General features: G+C 42.9%; 1 long non-coding RNA gene across 1 annotated transcript; it reads left to right on the top strand.

Annotated features, from left to right (window-relative positions):
- The first annotated feature begins 6,135 nt into the window (after window positions 1-6,135).
- On the top strand, window positions 6,136-22,435 carry LOC134472234 (uncharacterized). The gene is made up of 3 exons (XR_010042128.1): window positions 6,136-9,516; window positions 10,096-18,892; window positions 21,894-22,435. It is a non-coding gene; the product is annotated as an uncharacterized LOC134472234 (long non-coding RNA).
- Window positions 22,436-23,855: the final 1,420 nt, after the last annotated feature.

The following is a 23,855-nucleotide window of genomic DNA, read 5'->3' as shown; positions in this document are numbered from 1 at the left end:
TATAGCCCTGATACCAAATAGATACAGTGAAGATACCATCGACTAATCTCATTTATATACAGAATTTAGTAGCAGGTAAAGTAATAGTTTGCCATGTTCAGTAGGTGGGATATTTTAGGACCATGATGGTGGTCAAGTCTGAAATTTGGTGGCTGGAGATTTAGCTGAGTGGCTCAAGCGCTTGCCTGGTAAGGGCAAGGTTGTGAGTTCGATCCCTGGTTGCATTGCATATATATATATATGTCTCAATAACATAAAAAGAATACCCTTACCAGAAAGTCTGAAATTAGAGACTCACTTAAATTAGATAACAGAAATGAATAAAGAAGTGATATATTCATGTCAAATTAGGTCGCACAATAGCTTAAAAATAATTTTATTTAAAATGAAATAAAGCAAATTTCTTCATAAAGTAAAAATAGAAGGAAAATTCCTTAATGTGAAAAAGCATATCTCTTTGAAAACAGTAAGCCTCATGTCCTCATAGGCAGGCTTTTGAAAGGTGCCTGAATCATGGGGCCATTATGGATGACTTGCTCTTAAGAGGTGGAGCCTGGTTGGAAGAGGTGGGTCACAGTGGGGTGACAAGGAAGGATATGTCTCTCTTCCTGGCTTCTCCCTGGAATCTCTGCTCCCTGTGTGCCAAGCTGTGAGCAGCTCTCTACCACGTTCCTCTGACACACCACCCTGCCTTGGAGTCAGCTGACTACGGACTGTAAATGTGAACCAAACTAAAACTCTCCTTTCTTAAATTATGGGAGTCAGGTGTTTTGTTGTAGCAACAAGGGAAGTGACTAAAACACTTCATGTTCATAACAAACACTCTAAGAAGTATTTTAGAAGTTTAAATGGTCCCAGTAATGAGCCTGGAGAGGGTTGGGATCGTGGGGAATATACAATATCATCCACATGATTGTATGAGAGGTTCAAAAGAAAATTTTTTTCCATAGAGGTCACCTTGAATATTTGTCAAATCATTCTAAACTTATAATCACACTCAAGTATAGTTTGGTAGAAACTGTCTAGACGGCTAGTAATATATTTCAGATATGTGGTTATTTGATGATTTAGGTTGATTGGAGGACAGATTTAATAAGACAAGAACAGGATCAGGTGGGATCCATGTCTTGAAGGGTTGAGTAATATGTGCATAGTGGCTCATCATACTATTGTGTCTATTCTTGTGAATAATTTAAATTGTGTATAACACAAGGTTAAACAAAATCAAAACAGCAGTTCTTAAATTAAACTAACCCACAGCGGGATTTTAGTGACCTAATAACCCTTCTGGGTTTGCAAAATGTTGTATGTATGAGCGTCTGTGCCTTTTCTTCTAGGGAGGAGGTCCAAAACTCTAATCCGATTTCTAGTAGTCTCTTTTGCTAAAATGTTAAGAACAATTGGAGTAGACTGCTAACCTTTAGCTAGCTCATTCTGAGGATTATTTCTTGCAATTAATGCTTTTAATGGAAATTAGGAAATAGAGATTTTAAGCCTATAATCCTTTGCAAAGACTCTGAAATACAAAAGAGAGTTGCCAATCCATGAAGGTTTGTGTAATTATTGCTGTGAAAGAAGTAGAGATAGAAGAATCTAGGATCTTAATGAGAAAACAGCTGCAAGTGAAACTGTGAAGCCTGTTATAATGTGCTGTAAATTTATTAAAGCACAATTGAGGCCGTGCATTAAATGAAGCAAATGCAAGTGACATCGTGTAAATTCTAAAAGAGTAATTATGAGTCTTACACAATTTATTTCCGTTTACCATTTCGAACTCTAGAGAAACTTATTCATTACATCCCTTGGGGCGCCTTTCAAATTGATTTGGCTTTGGTGCTGGCAATAAGTATTGTATAAAGCGCCCCACCTCTCTACCCCCTGCAGTATAGTTTGTCTGAATCTTGGCTCGAATGTTCAAGACCTTTCAAACTCATCACTAGAAGTTGTGGATTCCCACCTTGCAAGCCCACAATGTTCTAGAGACAAACAGAATGAAATACCACTTTCCAATGCTTCAGTATCCTCTGTTAGAAAGATTTTGTTCTCAACTTCTAGGGTATCGCGTATGATTGCATTAGAAGAATTTCACTTCCCCTGCTATTCACATGGCCCCCTTTTCTTATGGAAGTGGTATTTATTTATTTATTTATTTAGTCTTTTGTCTTTTTGAGACAGGGTCTTGCTATCCAGTTCAGGCTGGTCTCAAGCTCACTTTGTAGCCCAGCCTGGTCTCAACTTGCAATGATCCTCCTGCCTCAGTCTCCAGAGTACTGGGATTATAGGCATGCACCACCAAAACTAGCTGTGTAAGTGTTTTTTAATTAACAAAGAAAACCCTTAAAAGTCTGGCTGAGCACACTTTTCTATGTGCTTGGCATGCATTAACTCATACATCATTCCTAGGAGGTCATGTCAGAAAAATTACCCAAAACATGGAAATCAGTAAAAGAGACAACCAGGTGTTTCCCAAGGCATGGATGGAGTTGCAACGTGGATTTTCCATTGCCTGGGCTATTTTATAACTTTGTAGGATGGGGAAATTAAAATATTTGTGTTAAGATGCAAAGTGTTTCTATTAGAGAGGTTTGGAGTGTGTGTGTGTGTGTGTGTGTGTGTGTGTGTGTGTGTGTGTGTGTAGGTGGGTGGGTGTGGGGGTGTGGGTGTGCTGATAATCCCAAAAGTTGCGGTTCTTAGCCCTCTTAGACACTAACCAACTTGGTTTCTAACCCAGGAATTGTATCCTAACATTCATTTATTAAATTACCTGCAAACAGTGCTTTTTTAAAGTAGCTTAAACGTGCTACTGTTCTCTCAATAATTACTGAGTTAAATAAAGCTTTTAATACATGTTCACTTCTTTAACCTTTGAAAGTCATGCTCTAACACTACGTACATTATAACTTTTGGATGATTATATACTGTTCTATTTCATGAGCTACAAGCAATTAACTCTACTTATTTCTTCATTGTGGGATGTTGATGTTGCTTTCAATATTTTTAAAGAAAAAATTATACGTTAAATATTTTGTGACTAAACATTTGCATTTGTTTAATTTTAACTACACAAATGGAATTTCTGAGTCAGAACCTTTATGCTTAAAAAATCTTTATGTACAGATTGTTCACTTACCCTCCAGTGCTTGTGCTGGTTAATATTTCAGCAGAATATCCATTCTCATTTCTCAGATTTCTTTTTTTCCTGACTATTCCCATTTAGAGGGACTCAAATACATAATAGAATGAGAAATTGGTGAAAAACATAACTAAAACTTTGAGATACAAGTATTTGCAGTTAGGGATAATCTGCTATATTACATTTTAAGGGTGAAGTATGTGACTTTAGAATCTACTGAGTAAGATTGGCAGTTAAGCTGTTAGGAGGCTGAGCATGGGAGTGCATACCTGTCACCCCACCATTCTGAGAGCCTAGGGCTGGACCGTCACAAGTTCAAGCCCAGCCTAAGTAATTTAGCAAGACCCTGTCTCAAAATAAAAAATTTTAAGAAGGACTAGAGATGTAGCTCAGTGCAAGCGCTGGGTTCAATCCTCAATACCCCCCCCCACACCCCCAAAGAAAAAAAATCTGTTAGGAAAAATATTCCTGGATGGCTACTTCCGACAGGGCAGTAAGTTATTTGCAGACAAAACAAAATTCCCTTCCTTCTTTTTTCTCCCACATAGAACAAAACTGGAGCTCTTCAAAACATAACTTCAGTTTGGAAAATACTCACAATATTTACTATTCACTATAAATATCTAAGACCTCACACAACTAATTCATAGAGAACATCTAATTTGACTCCCTTTACTTTTTTTTTTTGTGTGTGTGTGTGCAGGTAATCAAACTCAGGAGCTCATGCTTGCCAGTTAGGCACTGTGCCACTGAGCTATATCACCGGCTATATTCTAACTTATTTCCTGAAGTTAAATAAAAAAGAAAGGAAGCTGAGTGGATGTGGAAAGACTTTTAGTAAATGTATGTTTGGAGAAACCATGTCACCTGTCTATTTCCTTTCTTATCCGTCCAGAATTTAGTTCTATTTTCAAGGCACTGAAAGCCTGTGATTTTTAAAGTTAACTGAAGACAATACTCATCACAGGCCTCCTACTACTACAAATTTTACAAACTGTCAGTGCTTTATGGGCATTTGTTTTAGAGATTGATGAGCAATGTCAGTAGGTCCTGACAAAGAGTGGGCAGCCGGACGTCTATTCTGGGCCCTGAGAGGTAAGGGGACAGGAAAGGACAGATTCAGGGAGGGGACCTGCTGCTGTCGAAGCAAGTGAAACCTGCTTTCTTCTTGCTCCTAAAAGTACTATCCATATACGTACCAATTCCCCAAGACAAATGTAATTGTTATGTGAGGTAAACATACACTACTAAAAAGAAAATAAAAGTAATGTAGTGAATGCATTGAAAACTTGCTTCTCATTTAGTTCCAGAGTGAGTTCAAATTGGGTGGAAAACATACACATTAGCCGGTGTAAACTCACGAATATATGCAAGTTCACTATAGAAATAAATGCATTCAGAGGAATGGAAAAGAAGATCCTAATACTAAGTCAGGCACTATGGGTGCATCTCTGGGATTCCCCAGGGAGATGAAAAACAGGCAGAGAGCAGCAAAAGGATGAGCAGGTTAATTGCTAATGGATGCAGGGAACAGGATCTTATCTCTTCTCTAACCTGGTATCAGACCTGTGTATGCAAAGAAACACGCTCATAGGGCCATTGCAGAAACTTTGGTGTTTGCACAATTCCCACTGAAAGCACTTAGTGCTTCCCAGTCCTTATATATTGTTCCAGGTTTTCACAACCACTGAGGTGAACAACAACAAAAGCCTTGCCAAAGTCATTTAGCCTGAGTGCTCAGTTGTCCGGATGTGGGGGGATGTTCATCAGACATTTATCCTAAAGAGCCAAACCATTTTGGCATGGGTTAGGGTGTCTCTGCAGAAGCTTTCTTGGAAATGAATTTGTTCAAAATCCTCTTTGGCAAAAGCGCTAAGGTTCAGGCAAAAGGAAGATGCTAAAGTTTGATTTCTTATTTAAGTATTTTAAACAAAGGGCCAAACCTGGTCAGAAATTAAAAACAGAGTCAGGAGCAGACTGGTGGAGCACTTGCCTAGCAAGGGTAAAGGCCTGAGCTCAATCCCAGCACTGAGAAAAAGAAAGAAAAGGGAAAAAACAAGCCCAGACCCAGGTTTAAATGGCAAAGAGAATTTGAAGGACTGAGCTTTCTGCCTATTCTAAACCTAAAATAGAACTTGGGATTGCACAAATGTAGTTTTCATGTCACTGGGCCAACATGCAAACATACTCTGAGCTTTAAAAATTCATAATTTCCCATCAGCTCTAACTGCGAGTCCTCTGCCTGCCTGAATTCTAGGGAAAGCCATGATTTCCTCTGGCTTTGCCATCACATTTCCTTAAGGAAAGTGCTTTTCCTTGGCTTAATGTTTGCAGAAATCTGCCTCCTGTGCCTCTCTTCTCTGCCCTGATTCACCAGCTAGGGTTCCAACGCAGAGCCTGGTGGGGACAGTCTCAGACAGGACTGGTCCTGGACCCCAGAAAAATCCTGTGGGTGATAGTGGGTGACAATCCTGTGGGCGGGCTGGGTGTTGCTGTTTCAGCCCCCCCCACACACACACCCTTGTGGGACAGACACACAGGAGAGACAAGGAGAATGTGCCGACCCAGGCACCCAAGCACTGGCTGAATGGATTCTTGGAAAGTAGTTTGTTCCCTGGAGACTCAGCAACTTAAGGAAGTAAAATGGCTCACAGTGGGATCTGCCTCTGTGAGAGGGGGATAAAGGATTGACAAAGGGGCAAATGACTTTTCTTACATACGTTGAGTACATTTTCTTGCAGGTCACATATCAGATTTCACTTTAGTTCTAGACAGTTGGACAATTGCTTAATTGCCTTACGCTATTCCTTCTTTCCACTCAAATGGAAAACAAACGTGAGGAAGGAAAGCAGAATCTCAAAGGTCCCTTCCACACTGCAGTGGCAGCAAGGAAGACAGTGGCAGGGTGGTCCAGTCCTCGGGAGTCACAGGACAGCCCCAGCGAGGGTGAGGGTGGGTGGGGACAGGGAGCCGCATGCAGGCTCTGGGTGGCTCAACTGGGGCGCAGAGCACCATCCCCTGGTCCGCTTGGATATCTTCGCTGCCATCCTGTGAGATCTGAAGCGATACCCAAAGATGGGCTCACCCATGTTGAAGATTTTAATCCGAGGACATTTAGAGAGAGCTTTAGAAAACTATAATATTAAAGAGGCCAGAGGGGCCAGGGATTTAGCTCGGTGGTGTAAGCACCAGGTCGATTCCTGGTACCTCCCCCCACCCCAAAAAAATGAGAGATCTATCACCTCTGAACCCACTTCAGATACTGCAAGTTGTGTTTCTGAAACACCAAAGCACACACTAGGCACGACTTTCTGAATAAAAGCTCACTGCCTTTTGAAAAGTTCTTATACAAAACTAATTTGATTTTTCTATTTGTTCCCTGTGTTACTTTCATTTCCCAGAAACCAATTTCAGAGGTAAACAGTTATCTGTCAAATTCCCTCGATTTAGCAAATGTAATATAATTGTATAATTCTTCACTGTTTCCCAATTACTCTTCTGCTTATGTGTCAGATTGCTGGAGGAACACATTTATTCATGACATTAACTTGTTGATCTAAATCCCAGGCAACTTAGTTTCCAAATAAATTGACATTTATAATCTTTTAACGCGATACTACCAATTTAAGGGACATATTTATCGTGGGAATTTAAGCACATGGATTTATTTCCCTTATTACTTTGTAGGCTGTTTTATTTCAATAGTTCTCAGACTATTGCTTATACTTTAGGGAAACTCCTTGCAAACTTAAGTATTTTCTATGGTCATTTTTAACTCTCATCAGAAATATCAGGTGATGAAGTACAGATTTTAGATTTTGTTTGTTATTAATGTGAATAGGAAGCCCAATTGGTATATTTATGTTAAGTCAATATAGATACTAACAAAGTTAGCTTTCAAACGTGTGTGTTATTAGCTTAGACTCACAAGACATGAAAAATAGCTGCTAAAACCATTTGAACTACACAGCCGAGTAAGTCACAGTATAATAATTCTATGTCTCAGGAGTTGATAAGCTTTTTGCATCATATTTTCTGTCTAATTTCATCAAAGAAATTCCATGCAAAAGATTAGGAATTTTTATGTCTTTGAAATCAGTTCGGTTCAAAGACCCCCATCCTTGTTCTCCAAGTGGTGCTTCCACCACTCGGGGAAGCATGTTCTCCTGGAGTCACCGCTGGCGCAGACGGGTGATGATGACAGGAAGTTGTCATTCTTTTCACCTCACTGTGTCACCCCATCCTGCACCTTCTACACGATTAAATTGCTGTTATTTTATTTGATTTACCACAGCCATTTGGATTGTGAATGACCTCACTGATGAAGAATCAAGGCTTTAATTTGTCATGGAGAAAGTATCAGATTCAAGAGTGTATGTTTTTATTACTGATTTTGTCCAGAAATAGAATTTCATGCTTATTTTCAAAAGAGAAAAATCAACTTTGTGAATGTTCGGCACGTAACACACCACTGTAGTTTCTTTTGCTGTTTTGATGGCCTGTGGGGTTGTACATAAGACCCCCACCAAGACCCGATTTCCTACAAGTGAATCAATTTCTGCAATACCATTGAGGAAATTAAAAACCAATCTCTTGGCGTTTTATTTTATTTCATTTTATTATTTTTAAGAGAAGATCTCACCCAGCAAGGCCAAGCCCTGGGGATGTCGATAAGAATTGAGTTTCCTTTCTATGCAACTTCCTCAAGGTCAGTATTCAACTCCGTTGTTTTCACAATAAAGCAGCTGACCTCATGTAACATCTGTCGCTATGGTGACAGTGGGACAACAGTAGCCAGCAAAGCTCCTGGTGCCTTTCCAAATTGGCCTGCTGGAAGGCGTGGCCTGCACAGAAGCAACAGCAAAGCATGTAAGGAAAGCCAGAGGTCTGAGAGGCCGGCCACCCGTGGGCTCTCCACATGAGGGGCCAGAGCCTCTGCCGGGAGCAGTGTCCCTGGGCCAGCCTTGCACCTGGAGGGAAAGAGGGCTAGATGGACACAGCTCAGCACAAACAGAGATGTTAGGATGTCAGGTCGTCTAAATCGAAGTACACTTCTGAAAAGAAAGGTGAGGTGGCAATCGAATAAAGGCACAAGCAGGAAAGCAGAGGAGATAGGAGAGTGCTCTCTGCCCTAGGGGAGTTAACAGAGCCCCTGTGACTAACCAGGGGCAAAGCATTAGCTTTGCACGCAGTGACACCCATGTGCTGGGTAGGATTCTCTGAGCGTCAATACAAATATGGAGACTTGTACGTAAGTTGCTAGCATAGGTTAGCTTGATGACTGTGTCTGTGTGCTGGGGGGTGAACAAGGCAGCCATGGGCAAATGGGGATGCAGAAAAAGTAAGATGAAGCATTTCATCACAGTTTCAAAGGTCTTTAAGATTATTTAAAAAAAAAAGATGTAAAAGACATCAACTCTCTTTAGACTTCCAAGGGGCTTAATTAATGATCCCTTAATTAATCACTTGCTCAAAGTGGTACACGCAGACATGACCACTGAGGCCCTGAAGTAGACTGGAAGACTCTATGTGGGTCATTCTGTGTCACCCCAGAGCCCCAGTAATCCGTTCAAGGTCTTTTCCCCATCAGTTTTCTAAGAGAGCAGGAAAGGAGGTGAGGAAGGAAGAATGGTGGTGATGCCAGAATTAACTGCCTGGAGACAGACCAAGCCCAGCATCACACTAAGGGTTAAAAACCATCCAGTGATTTGAGGAACTTGTAAGAGGCCTCATTTAAAAATCTCTTGCTTATACATGCTTCAGATTTCGTCCGGCATCACGCAAGGGATGGAAAAATCAGCTTATGGACAACAATTCTACTGGTTGCTCTATCTGATGTATCGTTCTAGTTCTAGTTATTTATCGTAGTCTAACAAACCATTCCAACACTTCCTGACATAGTGACATACTGACAATCACCAGGATGTCAAGGATTCAGGAAAGCTTTAGCTGGGCAATTTTGGTTCAAGGTCTCTCGTAGGGTACAGTGGGCGGGTGGTTTGGGGTAGTGGGATTTGGAACAGCTGGGGGCTGGCCCGGGGTCTCTCTCTGTCCACCCACACGCATGTGTACGTGTGTATGAATAACAGGTATAGGTGAAGGTGGAAATAGAGGTCTCTGAGAGGCTGGTTTTGCCTTGCGCAGGTAGTCGAAGTGCTGATGTGGCAGCTGAGACCTTAGGACTGCATTTCAGCTTTAAAAGCGAGGATTCCAGCTGGGGAGGTAGAGGCTGCCATAGACGGAGCTGATTCTGAAGTCTTTGGGTGGTTACAAGTGAGCCACGCCGGCCAGGAAGGGCACTGGCGCTCCAAACCACGTGGCACTGCAGAGGGGGCCGCGGACATCCTCAAGGAACACAATCTGTGACGTCTGCACGTTTGTAGGTTGGTTTGTGGGGCCCGGAAGTAATTTAATAAGTGGGCGTGAGTGTGCGGAGCTCCTGGGCCGGTGGCTGCCACGCGCTTGCTTCTCGCTAGGCCTGTTGAAAAACGAAGGTTTGTCTTCTTGTTATTCCCCACATTCCTTCTTTCACAGAGTAAGTAAAATCTGTAAAAACAGAAAGTCAAACAAAACCAAAACCAACAATAACAAACAGTCCTCTGTCATAAAATCTAACCTGACTCCCGGCACTTTCGAGGCTGAGCCAAGCCTGGGCAACGTAGTAACTTAGTGAGTCTTTGTCTGAAAAGGAAATTTAAATAAGGACTCAGGCTGTAGCTCAGTACAAAGGCCCTGGGTTTATCACTAGTGCTAAAAGAAAATATCCAGAGTGATTTAGAAGAGAAAGCAGAGGAATGGAATATACAAAAAAAGGGAGGGGGGATTTTTGGAAAAAATAGATGTTTCCAAAAGATGTCCCAAGAATTTTAAGTTGTAAAAACTACACGGTAAGTGTATCACGGTTCTTAAAGCAGAAGAATTTCATAAATAATATTGGTTGACCCATGATTTTTTTTTTTCAGAAAATCAAAGTTTCAGAATGACAAAGGAAAACATTTTTTAAAAAAAAGTCAGAAGACAATGACACAGCGGGGGAAGTGTCTGCCATGCACATAACAAAGGATTGGATTTCAAGGCGCTTTGGCAGGAGTGCAGGCAAAGTGTAACCTTGAAAAGTGATCAGAGGTGCGAACTTGCAGGCATGAAGCCTGTTAATCTCTATAACCATAAAAAAAGAAAGAAAGAAAGCCGTCCTGAATTGAGGATGCCCATAACAGCCCACGGCAAACATGAGACGCCTTTAGGGGGAAAAAGCAACTTTCCTTCATTTTTCCCAAGGTCCATGGCTCATACAGCTCCCCCACAGACGAGAGGACTGCAGAGACCCGCCTGACCATGCATTTGCTGAGTTGTATGTGGCCTGGCTGCGTTCCAAGGGAAGACCTCAAGGCTCAGGGAACACTGTACTTTTCTGCTAAGAGTCATGAGGGAGGTGGCAGCTGTAGAGCAACTGGACTGGACAGAAAGGGTTAGGACCTAAGGGTCTAAGCTGGGAAGCAGCTTCCTCGAGGCCGGGCCATTCCCGTGTCTCTGTGGGGTCCCCACTCCCTGGTGTGGGGCGGGACACCTGAGGATGGTCACAGGCAAGAGGAGGAGGTCAGAGAGTGACCTGATTCATGGAGGGACTTGCTTGGGGGACAGAACTGCAGTCTCTGCCTTGTGCTCCTGGGCAATGGGGTGGGGGCGGGGACCCGAGAAAAGTGAAGCTCAGACCTTTGGGTTTGGGGAGCTGGGTTCTGCTAGGAAAGCGCAGCCTGCCAAGGTAAAGCCTTCTGAGCTCTGACAGGGCCAGTACTGTTCTAACCTTCCCGGCCACCTGGTGAATGTAAGTTAAGATAAAAAATGAACCACTGTCATTAATCATTGTTAGATTCCGAAATGAAAATGTTGATAATATTGAACAGTAGCAGAACAGGCTGCCCCCCCGCAAATATGCTACTTTGGCATAGTGTTATTTTGAGCTGAAAGTAATTGAGATAAAACAAATAGAAGGAAAACTCTCTGTCCCCTCTCCTTTTGCCTAAAAGTAGGGTATAAGTTTGTCGAGATAGATCCCCTCTACTCTTCACCAAGGATAGCGTTAATTACTAGACACAACTCTAGACCTTATTGGAACACCAGAGGAATCTATGGAAAAAAATTCACTAAGTAGCTTGTATTGAACATTAGCTTCCTTGAAATATTTCCTTCTTACAGTTCGTAGTCCCAGAAACTCAAAGGCCTTTTAGTTTTTCTCATCATTTGTTGAAAACTTCAGTCATTTGATTGCTATGGCTGAGTGTATCTGTGTGTATACATCGTGAATATATTGATTTTTTTTTTGCTTGTTTTATTCCTGTTAATCAGACTGAAGTTAGAGTCCCTGCTTGATTACCTTAGATGTTTCCTCCTCTACAGTATCAAATCCTGGCCTTGATGTGAGACACTCACACAGGCTGTAGGTGTGCTTATAAATTGCTATAATCTGGCATTTTAATTAAATTAAAAATAAGTATGTCTTTAACATAATGCTTATGCTTTCGAGCATTTATTTAACAAATAAAAATTTACATCAAAGAATGTTTATTATGCCCATTTTCTGTTCACAAAAATAGAAAAAAATGGAACCTTTTTAATAAGCTACTAGCTGAATTTTAGCTTATAGAATATTATATGGCTAAGTAAAAATAATGAGATATATTTGTTTTAGGCATATATCAATATATGATAAAATGAAAAAAGTTAAAGATATTATATACAAAATACAGATACATACATATAAATATATGAGTTTATAAATGATTTTATCTGCAAATAATTTGGTTTGCAAGCCAAAGTTTTGGCAAAATTTTGTTTTTGTTTGCCTCTATATTGGGTGATAAACACTCCTGCAGCAAATTTTCCCACAAAACACAAACAGCCATCTTTTTCAGAACCATGGAAAAAATTAAGTTTGTGAACCAAAGTACCCCTGCACCGTCCTTTATAATATTAAAAATAAATTGTTAAGAACTATTTGTGTATGCGATTCTTGAAGTAGAGGAAGAAGCATAGAAAGATCCATTTGAAACTGCTGGGATTCACAAAGTGCTGTTAGCACCCATTTGCAGTGAGATTACAGGGGAAACGATTTTACATCATCAACGTTTTTGTCTTTGAAATTGTTTCTGTAACATGCCTTCTTGGTATTTGATCCAAAAGACTCACAAAAAGAAATGGCCATCACATGTGTGGGCTAGCCTTGCTTTGGGTACAAATAAATGTGTGTTGAATGAAGAAATAACTGTGTTAGAGCCACTGTCATTCAAGGCATGTATGCATTTCCTGCATAAAGGAGCCTCGGACTTCTATAGTTAAAAACCAAAGGAATAATAGAATCCAGGAAGATTGTTTGGTAACTCACGTTTCTGTTTTGATAAATCAGTCCCATGTAGCATCCATTATCAAAATGATTCTGCTCAGGAACAACAAGAACACATGAAAAAAAGCCCTTTATCCAGGCGATGGATCAAAGGCTTGATTTGGTTCCCTGCCCAAACTGACTCAAATTCTCACTTCACACAATTAGAGTTCTTTATTGCCTTTCATTACAGAATGCTTTCCTGAAGGAGTAGACAATTTTTTGAGAAAGCCTAATTTTGTAGAACAATTTTAAAAAATTATAGCGCCTCATTCATCTGAAGATTGCATTGGAACAAAATCCAAGAACAGCTTATAGTCTGAGTCCTACTGTAAGAGATGTCATTATAAATCCACTCATATCTACAAAGCACCAGGTAAGAGTCTTTATTTCTAATCAGTATGTGATTTTCATCATCTGGTTTCAACAATGGCTTAATTTTTTATGAAAATAACAGTTTTCTTCCCGCCTGCATTGTCATCTTTATTTGAAGTGTGTGGGTGTGAACTACACTCCTTCCTAAGTCAGAAAGGTAATGGTACCCTCTTCAGTTTTGGGGTCTCTCCCTGATGCATCCTGTTAGCAGTGCTCCTGGATGGCGACTTCATTTTCCCTCATGCAGCAAACAACACCTCTGCACGTAACACGGGCACACATATGAACAGCATGTCTCCCATACAGAGCGGGCACCTCAGACACAGATAGTTCCTGTGAGCTGCTGTTCCTGATTCCTGTGCATCTGTACCCATCCTTACTGCAGAAAGCCATACTCCATAAGAAACGAGAATGAATCTTGGGCTCCCACTCAGAGAAGTACAGAGGAAGGGGGCTATGCACATCTGGTCTGTGTATCTGCATAACAGGCTTGGGAAGAGCTCATGGTGACTCTGAGAGTGTTTCCTTGTTTGTTTTTTTCAGTGCTGGGGAGAGAACCGAGGGCCTTGAATATGCTAGGTGAGAGGTCTACCACTGGGCTATGCCTTCCCCACAACCTGAGGGGGTTTGAGAAGGTGAAATACATTAAAACAGGATCTTGTGCAGACAGGGGATTGTCTCTGGAAGAAGGAGTCTCAACCAAGGACAAAAGCTGAGGTCTTCCCACATACACAAGCAAGCACGCAGGCTTCTTCTGGTGGTTAACAGGCTTGGAGAGAAGCTTGGAGCCCAGGGACACACAGTGCTGCATGTTTTCTCTGGAGACAAGCATTCTTTAGAGAGACTGGCTCTGTGGAAACTACTTTGACTCTGTAATTAGGAAGTAAGATAGAGAACAACAGCCCAAATGATGAAATCCCAGTGTGTAAGACCCAGACCTCGGACAATTAGCGGAGCCTGGGAATGTGGAATACTGAAGAAATGGCTATTTCCATGGAGAGCAGTCTAAAATATACAGAACAGGGCACAATGCAGATGTCGGACAAAGAAAGAAAATTAAGAGCAGATGAGGAAAAAGATCATTCTTCCAACGATGTTTGACTAATGACTTTAGTAACTTCTAATAAGAAAGATACAAAGTCATAGGAAAAGCACCATAAGATATTAAATTTGAAGTTTCAATACTGTATTAGCTGTCTTGCTGCTGAGACACAATATCAATCTCCACGATTTAAAGGGGGAGATGTATAATTTTCCCCGGGGTTTCAGCACTGCATGGGTACGTGGTTGTCTGGCCCCAAGGCAGGAGCGTCATGATGGAAGGACATGGTGAAGCATAGCCAGCAGGAAGCAGAGGAGGAACACAGGACTAGACAGGAAGGAGCAAGATGCACCAGAACACAGGCCAAGAACCATCACCTCCTCAGACATGCTGAGAAGTTTGCTATGCTGGTTTCCCAGGCATTTATTAGCTCAGTTACATTGACATATCACAATTAATGGCCACAGTCCACCCCTTGCCAGCTTGACAGTCAGACACATTTCTTTAAATTATACTTAATCTCCAGAGGAAGACAATAGCACATTCATAATTCTGCCTCACATGATATAACTGTCCTGTGTATAAATGAGAATGCAACAATCCCTTCCTCAAAGGCTCTTCTTCTAGTAGCTTTCAAAAGTCCAAGTCCAAGTCTCTTCTGAGGCTCAAGATAAATTCTTAGCTGTGAGCCTATATAAAAATCAAGAACAAATCATACTAATTTCAAATTACAATGGTATAGGGTAAACATACACACTCCAAAATGAAGAAAAAACAGGATAGATACTAGAATAAAACACAACAAGGCAAAAATTAAGTCTGTAGTTCCATACTCAGCATCTGTGGCACATGGTGGTGAGATGTGTGAGAACCAAGAAGCCAACTTATGCCTTGCCATGATCCAGCTGGTGCATGGGCTGGGAGACAAGCAAAGTCCTCCCCCAACACTGTTTGTAACCAGCTGATTTGGAGAAATACAGGCTGAGATGATGGCAACTGAATTAAAAAAAAAAACCCAAAACGACACCTTATTGCTTGTATTGTTTGATTGACTTTGCAGGCTTAAAGGCAGTAGTCTGTGCATCTGTTTAGAGGATAACAACATGCAATACAGCAGGTGTCATGGTTTATGTCTGTGGCCCCCAGGCCTCATGAGTTTGCATTGTGCATTTGTGATTGGTTCATTGTCTAGTGCTTGGATTGATGGTGTCAGTGCTCCACCCACAAAGGGGTGGAGCCAGGATGTAATGTAATGGCAGGAAGAAGGTGTGTCTTGCTCTTTGCTGGTTCCTGCTTGTTGTTTACAGCCGCCATGAACTGCGGCCCAGCCATGCCCGCCTGCTTTGGAGCCAACTGAGTGTGGACTGAAACCTCCAAAGACTATAAGAAATAAACCTTTCCTTTCTCAACTTAGGCTTCAGGTATTTTGTCTTAGCGACAAGTAAAAAGTAACTAAGACAGCAGGTATGGGGGTTTCCTTCTGTCTTGTTTTTGAAATCCAATATTGGTCTCACTGTTTTATTGTTTTGTTTAATTTCCTTAAAAAGAAGTCAGCATTATGTAGATAATGCCAAGGTCTGCTGGCCACAGGAACAGTAGCTAGGCCCCATTAGACTGTGGTTGTAACCTCCTCCAAGTGCCTGGATGACTGAGCTCAGGGAAATGAACTCTCAGGGATCAATCAGTTCTCTAGGAGGCCTTTCTTAAGCAGGCACCCCCTGGGCTCTTTCCTTAAAGGAAAAGTTTGCTTTGCACCTTTGAGCTTGTGATGGATGGAATCTTGCTAATTTCTTGTATGTCCTCATGCATCGTTCTTCTTGTCCCTGTACAAAGTACTTCTTAAAAATTATTATTAATAGTGATGATCTCTGACTACCACAGCAGCTTTGGCCCCATCTTTACACATGGTTACTTCTGGGCCAGTTTATGTTTTTCATATTTTTCTGCTCTGCATTTTGCCTCCAATTCCCACTAAAAGTCTGGCTAAAAGCAACCAGTGTACTCATGCCACATCCTGAATGTTGGACTACTTTAAACTTTGCCTACCAGATCAGGCATGGTGGCACACACTGTAATCTTAGCACAGGAGGCTGAGGCAGGGAGATTCTCATGAGTGCAGGATGCTGAGGCAGGAGGATTCCAAGACAAAGGCCACCTGGGCTACATAGTAAGTCTGAGACCACCCTAAACTATGTAACAAGAGCCTGTCTTGAAAAAAATTTTTTTTGTCCACCAGATCAATTAGTCCCCCACCTTTAATGTCAATATCTTGCTAAGTCTCAGGACATAAGCAAAATGTAGACTTTTTTTCCCTTAGTGTAACACAAAAAGCTTGTAGTGCAATTGCCAATGGGACTCTGCTTCCCAAATGAAGCCTCCTGAGCCTGGCCTTGACTGTCCACACAGTTGTCAGCATTTTGGCCTTCTGCACTCTGGCCAGCATAGGCTTTCTGCAGCCCAATTCTCCAAACTTTCCACACTTGTCCTGAAAACCAATTCCAAAGGCTTCTAAACCACATGGTCAAGTACAGGCATACAATGTCTACCAATTGTCCGGGCCTCTGGGTAAGTCCACAGAGACCCTAGAGGGGAAGCGGGGATGAAAGGGGACAAGAGACGCAAAGAATGGAGACAAGACAGAAGTCCAATCAAGTCTCATTTATTCAAGGAAAAAGTAACAAATATATAGGGTATTAGGGAGGAGGGAGTTGGGTTCTGAGATGTCAGTAGGTAACTTAGCAACAGTGGCAAGACTGAGGGTTATAGGTTAAATCAAATTTTCAAATTTCCCGTGCAGCTCATAAGCATAATCCCTGAATGGGCCAAACAAGGTAGGCAAGGAGCTGCTTAACTACCAAACTTAACTGCTAGAGGGCGTTAAGGTGGCGCAGCCTGCAGACATAAGGTGAAAGCCAATTACAGGGCTTCCCACAACCAATCTTTGCATTAGTCAGCTTTTTTCATTACTGAGACACAACCCCAGCACCCACCTTAAAGGAGGAGAGGTTTCATTAGGCTCGTGGTTTCAGGACAGTCAATTCATGGGCAGCTGGCCCCAAGGCAGAGACATCACGGTGGGGGGTGGGGGGGTGGAGCAAAGATGCTTGGTTTGTGGTGACTGGGAAGCAGAACAGGAACTGCAACATAGAGGAAGGGCCAAGGGCCATGCATAGTACCCATAGTCAGGCACCCACGACCCACACAGACACACCCACAACGTGTTTTAGTAGTTCCCCGGGTCTTCTTAATTCAGTCATGTTGCATCTCACAGAGGCTCTTGACCATTTAGATACATTCATGGTTAAATGGCCTAAGTTGCTTTATGTAATTGTCTTTTGTTTGTGTAGACTTATGCATTCTTATCTCTCTCCTCAGGTTTGGATCCAATGGAGGCCGTCTCTGGCTCAGAGTACTGTAGGCTCCAATTACAGAATTATGGCCGTTGGTACTCCAACAGACTTCAGCCCCAGGTTTCAGCGCTCCTTAGAGCTCCCCTTGGAATGGCCATTATGTGGCTTTCTGGTGCATTCCTAACATAGGTACATGAGCCGAGCCAGAGAATGCAGGGATGTTTTTAGAGATGGTCACTACCCAGGCTATCAATTATTAGCGAGCTGATTAATTAAGGAACTAAGGCAAAAATTCAACTAGAATCACATATAAAATTTTTTCTCATTACTACTTACCAATAAAAAGGAATGCAATGACAATAATAATCTGGTTGGATCTCAGAGAATTTTGCAGAGTGGAAAAAAGCCAATCCCATAAGGTTACAAATAGTACGATTTCATCATATAACACCCTAGAAATAACTAAGGTTAGATTATGTGCATAGTCATTTCAGGGTTTAGAGATAGGGGCAAGAAATAATTCGGCTATGAAAGAACAACAAAAAAAGAGCCTATGGTGACAAAAGAAGGCCGTCTCTTGACTGTCAGTACCACCATGGCCAACTCATGACCTTAAACCATGAATTTACAAAACGGTACCAGGAGGGAATGTGGCTGAGGGTGTATGGGGTCTCTCTATATTACATGAAGGTATAATTACCTCAAAATAAAAGAATTTTTTTCAGGCATGAATACATTCTCCAAGGAAAGGTTTTACAAACTCATAGTTTTTAATAAATTCCAATTTGGTCGCAGACCTGGAATCTGACTTTTACCTAAGAAACTAGGTGAATCTGAGGCAGAGTGGCCTGCTGCACACACTTGGAGACAAGTTGCTTTAGGAAATGTGGGCTCCTGAGCTAAGCAATTTGTTGTAAATTAGTGGGCAAACCAGTGAGATTTCACAGCAGATACTGCCTGTGACTGAGATACAGCTGTGTGCAGGCAGAGTTTCCTTGGCCTCGTTGTCTTGGTCCTTTGGGCTGTTGTAAGCATTTCCCACACTGTGCAAAGATCTCTTCTTAAGGAGGTGGGAAAATCAGTCTGAAATAAATATAGAAAAGGAGAACATGGAACTTTTTATTCATGAAGAGTAAAAATAATACCCTGAATTCAGCTTTGCCACCAAAATGAGTAAATCAACGGAAATAAAAGCTAAACTAGACAGAAAAGCACGCCAGCAAAAGGAGGCTGCGGGAATTGTGAAAAAGTCAGCAAAACACACCATCGAGAGAGAAGCAGGCTTCCAGGTACAGGGGTGACCTGAAGGCCCCCAGACCTCTTCTCTTTGTGGGGGTGCTGTTTTAGCCATGGGTGTAACCCTAAGCGTTCATGTGTTCCTTTTTTATTTTCTGAGTATAAGCTTATGACAGAGAAAGAGTTTTGGGTTCACCTGCAGAAATAAGAAACGCATGCACTTCTGAAAAAAACAATTCATACAAGAGCCCAGCGTAGGAAATGTATGGAGCTCTTGTTTCTCCTGGGTTTGCTGAGCATGGAAATCCCAGAGATTTATCCTGCTTCAACTCTAAGTCTGCAGTGGATTCTTCTTACCTTCTAGTCCCCACAAGAAGGTAAGTCAAAGTTGATTTTAAAATTCTTGGTGAGGCTTTTTTGTTGCTTTTTTGAGACAAGGTCTCTATGAGTGGAAGCTGGCCTTAAACTCTGTTACTGGAATGTTCTTCTAGCCTTGGCTTCCTGAATCACCAGGACAACACAAACACTCCACCACACCCATCTTGGGGACAGTCACATTGCTGATGAGGGTTATTCACTGTCATACAATACATCCTGGTCAGTGATATCTTACAGCCAGCCTAACTCTCTGTAGAGTGATTTGTTAGCAGACAGCGCTTAGCTTGGGCTTTATTTCTGCTCTTCTTTCTTTGATAAAGGTGCCAATAAGCCAGGAGGAACAATTTACAGTTAAAAATGCTGTGGGCAGGAGTGGTGGATAGAAAACAGAATACAGAACATAAGCGAATGTTCTAGCTCCCGACCTTGAGGATCCAGACGCTCTGCAGTCAGCGCTGCCGCGTCCTCCCACACCACACCTACACCAGGCCGGCTGGCTCCCTCTCTGAGTGCTGCCCAGGAGACAGCACACAGGCGATCAGCGTTACATAAGAAGAGGACAAATACCCATTTTCTTTCACAGGCACCGCATCTCCATCCACATTTGTAAAGTCAGCTCTCTCGGGTGCAGTGGGAGGGTCCGATGTGGCCCCCGCAATTCCATGTCTCCCCTCGTCTTCTGGCGGGATTGAGAGGGACCCAATAAAGGGTGATACACCTCTCAGGTGTTGGTCCTGGACAAAGCACCTGCGTTTTAGTAGCACTCTGGAGTTGGGAGGAGAGTACCGAGAGCATCTAAGCAAGGCTACAGAGCATTCTACTTGGGGGCAGGTTAAAAACAAAACAGGCTTGCCAGGGATGGTGGCACACATCTGTAACCCCAGCACTTGGGAGGCCGAGGCAAGAAGATCAGTGAGAATTTGAGGCCAGCCTGGACCACACAGGGAGACCCTGTCTCAAAACAAAACAAAACAACAGGCTTGTTTTATCTGAATATGCTTGTGATTACATGTATTTCATACTATAGTACTTTTTCTGAGCCTCAGCCTCCTCATCTGTTAAATGGGAACAATGTGTAGTTACAGTAGTGTCATAGTGAAATAGTTATTGAACTCAGCAAATAAAAATACATGTCATAGTCCATCAATATTTGGGACACAGTACTACGAACATCTCTGGTGTTCATCTAAACTTGAGTTTAACTGATGTCCCATATTTTATCCGGCATGCCTAGATGTATTATATGACAACGACACCCTTTTCTGGGTGCCAGAAATCACTGAGTACTTCATTTCCTGGGGTCGTCATTCCAGCAGCAGCCGGAGGCGGTTATCACTAGCCTCCATTCTGAACCCAGGAGATGAAAGTTTTCCAAGACCAAGTAGCCAGTAAACAGCAGAGACAAGAATCAAATCTGCTTGTTAGGCTGCCTCTTCAGGAGGCGGAAGCACCACGAAGCTGTAAAGTGTTCCGTTGTCGGCGGTCCCTCTGCGCCTTAGCCTTTCCCGGGTCCAGCAAAGTGCTGTGCAAGAAAACACGGAAACTGAGAGTTGCCGTTAAGCGGAGTCACGGCCTGAATTTACTCCTCAGCTTCCAGGAAGTCTGTGTGTCTAGGGTTGCCAGGCCGGGCCGCAGGGGCTGTGTGACTCCACCTCCTGCATAAAGTGACACATTTTCTAGCCAACAGCCCATGCTAGAGCAGAGAGTAAAGTAGCTCTCAAAGCAACCATCCTCACAGGTTCAGTAATCTTAGCGATTTCAGATAGCGGGAACCCCCTGAGTAACAGATACCCGCCAGCACTGCTGGGAGTGTGGTCACACAGTCATCTCTCACTGAGCCCTCTGGGGTGCTTAGCAAGGTAAGCAGCCCAGCCCCAGCCAGCTTGAAGGAGCGGAGTGGAAGCAGTGTTTTGTCTGTTCCGTTTTTCTGAGGCAGAGTCTCACTGCATAGTTCAGGTTGGCCTCCAACTCGCTATGTAGCCGAGGCAGGCCTTGAACTTGTGGAGATCCTCCTGGGATTACAGGCCTGCGCCACTGCAACCAGTGCCCAGTGGAAGCGGTTTTTCAGGGCATGATACCAATGAACACTCGCAGGAGGGAAAACCACTCCCTATAGGGTGCACCTTCAGGTGTGTCATCCTTGTGCACTGCCAGAGTCACTGGCAAGAGCCGAACTTCCAAGAGCCGAAGAAGGACCTGAGCCTCAGTTTCCCAGAGGGCAAAGAGCTGAATATTTACATACAACACTCCCCTCGCATTTGTTGCCCATGGCAACCAACCAACCAATCAACCAACCAGCCCACAGGCAGAAGGATGCAGGCACCCAGAGTTGGAGCGAAGAGGCTGGCCCAGGAAGGGGACCAAAGGCGGGCACTCGTTCGGGGTCAGCCTGCACGTGGGTGCAGAGATTTTGCTCCTGGTACAAACCCTAAGAAGTGGTCCCTGTGCTCCACAGGACATTTTTGATGGCAGGAGCTCTAGGGTGGCCCAGTGACCAATCCTGGGAGGAGAAACAGAATCCATGGTGGGGGAGCTCGGCAGCATCGCGCCGCAGTTACCAGGAACAGATTGGGCTGTGCAGAGCTGCAGAGCCAGTCTTAAACCTAGTGCTGAGGAAAAGCAGAATGAGGTCTAATGCGCACACGCACACACGCATACACACACATGAGTACACGCACACACACCAGTGATTACTTTGCAGCACTACATTTAAGCAAAAAAGTCACATAAACACACCACAGTGGTTTCCTATAGAGGTGGAGGAAAAGGAATTGACTATGGGAATAAGAAGATGATAAATAAGTAAATAATCAATTTAATTCGGTTTTTTGGATAGCACAAGGGGGAAAGGGTGTCGGTCACGGATGGTCACAGGCTGTGATCTGAGGAGTGTGAATAATTCAACAACTTGGATCTGACTCCAAAAGATTTCAGATGATCCTTTTCTCTAATCCAAAATACTTTTTTTTTTTTTAAAGCGCTTGTTTGCTTATTTTCCAGACTCATACCTGCTTCTCAAGGTCGGTTCACTGCACGAGCGTGCTGACTGCTGACAGGGGCAGTGCAAGACCAAATTCAAGCTGGGGTGCGGGCTTCTTAGATACTGGAAGAGGGCTGGGGCACACCCAGATGAGCCCAAACCAAGTGGAAGAGCAGGCAAAGTTGGGCTCCCCACCAAGGTGAGAGCCAGAAAGCAGAACGTCCTGGCAGCCCCAGGCCTGGGCTGCAAAGAGAGCCTCATCTCCTACAGTGGAACCGCCAGGAGCATCACAATGTACGGAAGCTGCTGAGCAGAGTTAGCGGTGCCTGCACTATGCATGGCTGAGGGGTTTTATTATTATTATTACTATTATTGTTATATTTTGCAGAGTTTCAAATGAGTTTTGCATTCCAAATGAGGAATAACTGTTTTTCCCCTGTTCTGCCTCTGTAAATCTTAAATTTTTCATCATAAAAACTTCTTCAGACCAGTGAAGAATGACTTTGCCTTTTGTGATTTTTTTTTCACAAGCACTGCGCAGATATTTAACAAATAGGAAAGATGACACTGATTGTTTTGTACAGCGTGCATGAGAAATGCATGGATTTGACTTTAATTTGTAAAACATAATGAATTCAACACACTGCTCCCAGCACGTGCTGCAGATAATGATTAAAAAGTCATACTCCATAAATTTTCATCTGCTTTAAGGGAATATTATGCTGTTGCAAGTCAGAAAGTTTTCTAGAATAGTCTAGCATGGCAAAATATTTTGACGAGATGGATTTTTGTTTGTTTGTTTTGGTATCACAGTTCCAGGAGAAATTTAGAAATATGGCTTTTGCTCTAAGAGCAAAATACCTAGGAAAAAAGGATTTTCCCAAGTATTCAGAACAATCAGCAGCGCCCACAGTTGGTTTCAGAGGCCTTATCTTCTATCACAGCCTTCTTCGCCTTCTTGGATTGGGTTTATGGTACGTTCAGCCGATCCTCTTAGCTGGATGGATACTAAGATTCTTTTCCCCTTCTTAGCCCTGGGGTGCTGGACTCTGATCCAGCCAAGCGGTTCACTGTAGCAGAATGTCTGCTCTCTGCGAAGCAAATGATCCTGTTAAATGGCAGATTATAAACTTTCCCGGTGGCTCCCAGAAGAAATATTTTGTTTGTGTTCTCCATCATACATCCTTCCTTTGAAGTGGCTGCTATTTCAAAGAGATTGCAGGAATTTAGAAAATCTGGGTCACTCCTCACATGCTCCAGAAAAATAACAGTGCTAGACAAAGGCCGGAGGACCCATCTGTAGCCATGTGGGAACTGGTGAGGCTGTAAATAAACCCAGCAGGGGCCCTGGCAGCTGCCTTGACCCTCAGACCCCTGTCTGCCAAATACTGACAACCATGAATGGAGAAAAATGAGAAAACAGGATTTTTTTTCCGGAGCAGAATATATTTATTGAGAAAAAGAAAGCTTTTATCTGAGAGAAAGACAGAAGGGGTGCCAAGTGGGTTGCCAAAGGGCTCTGTCTTTTCCAGACTTTTATAAAACAAAACCACAAGGTGAGGCAGGTTCAAGGTGGGGAAAACAGGGGAACTTGCAAGGTGGGCAGGCATAAGGTGGGACAGAACTCGGTCAACCAATAAGATTATGAGTGTAATCACTCGGGTAAAATTGATTAAATCGGGATCAAATGAGGAGGCGAATCACCTAGCATGAATACAGAACAGGGTCCTTGCTGGTCAGGGGTCGGGCTAATGGCTCCTTCTGGCTGCCTCCAGGTGTCATATTATTCTTTTTGGCATATTGATATCTTTTAAGATTGATAACTATTCAGAATATCAGCCCCTGATGTTTATGTTTAGGGTGTGATTGTACTTGTTCTGCCTTTTCTCTTGGGGTCTGGCCCACAGCAGGAGGTGTCTGTCTTCAAGGTTACAAGATACCTGGTCCAGCACCCTGGCTCCTTCAAGGGCCCAGCCCTGTCT

This window comes from Cavia porcellus, unplaced genomic scaffold, assembly GCF_034190915.1.
Source record: "Cavia porcellus strain 051 isolate PalLab524CR breed Dunkin Hartley unplaced genomic scaffold, mCavPor4.1 scaffold_22, whole genome shotgun sequence".
Lineage (NCBI taxonomy): Eukaryota > Metazoa > Chordata > Mammalia > Rodentia > Caviidae > Cavia > Cavia porcellus.
Note: the sequence above shows the minus strand (reverse complement) of the source record. Positions and strands in the feature narration are given on the sequence as shown.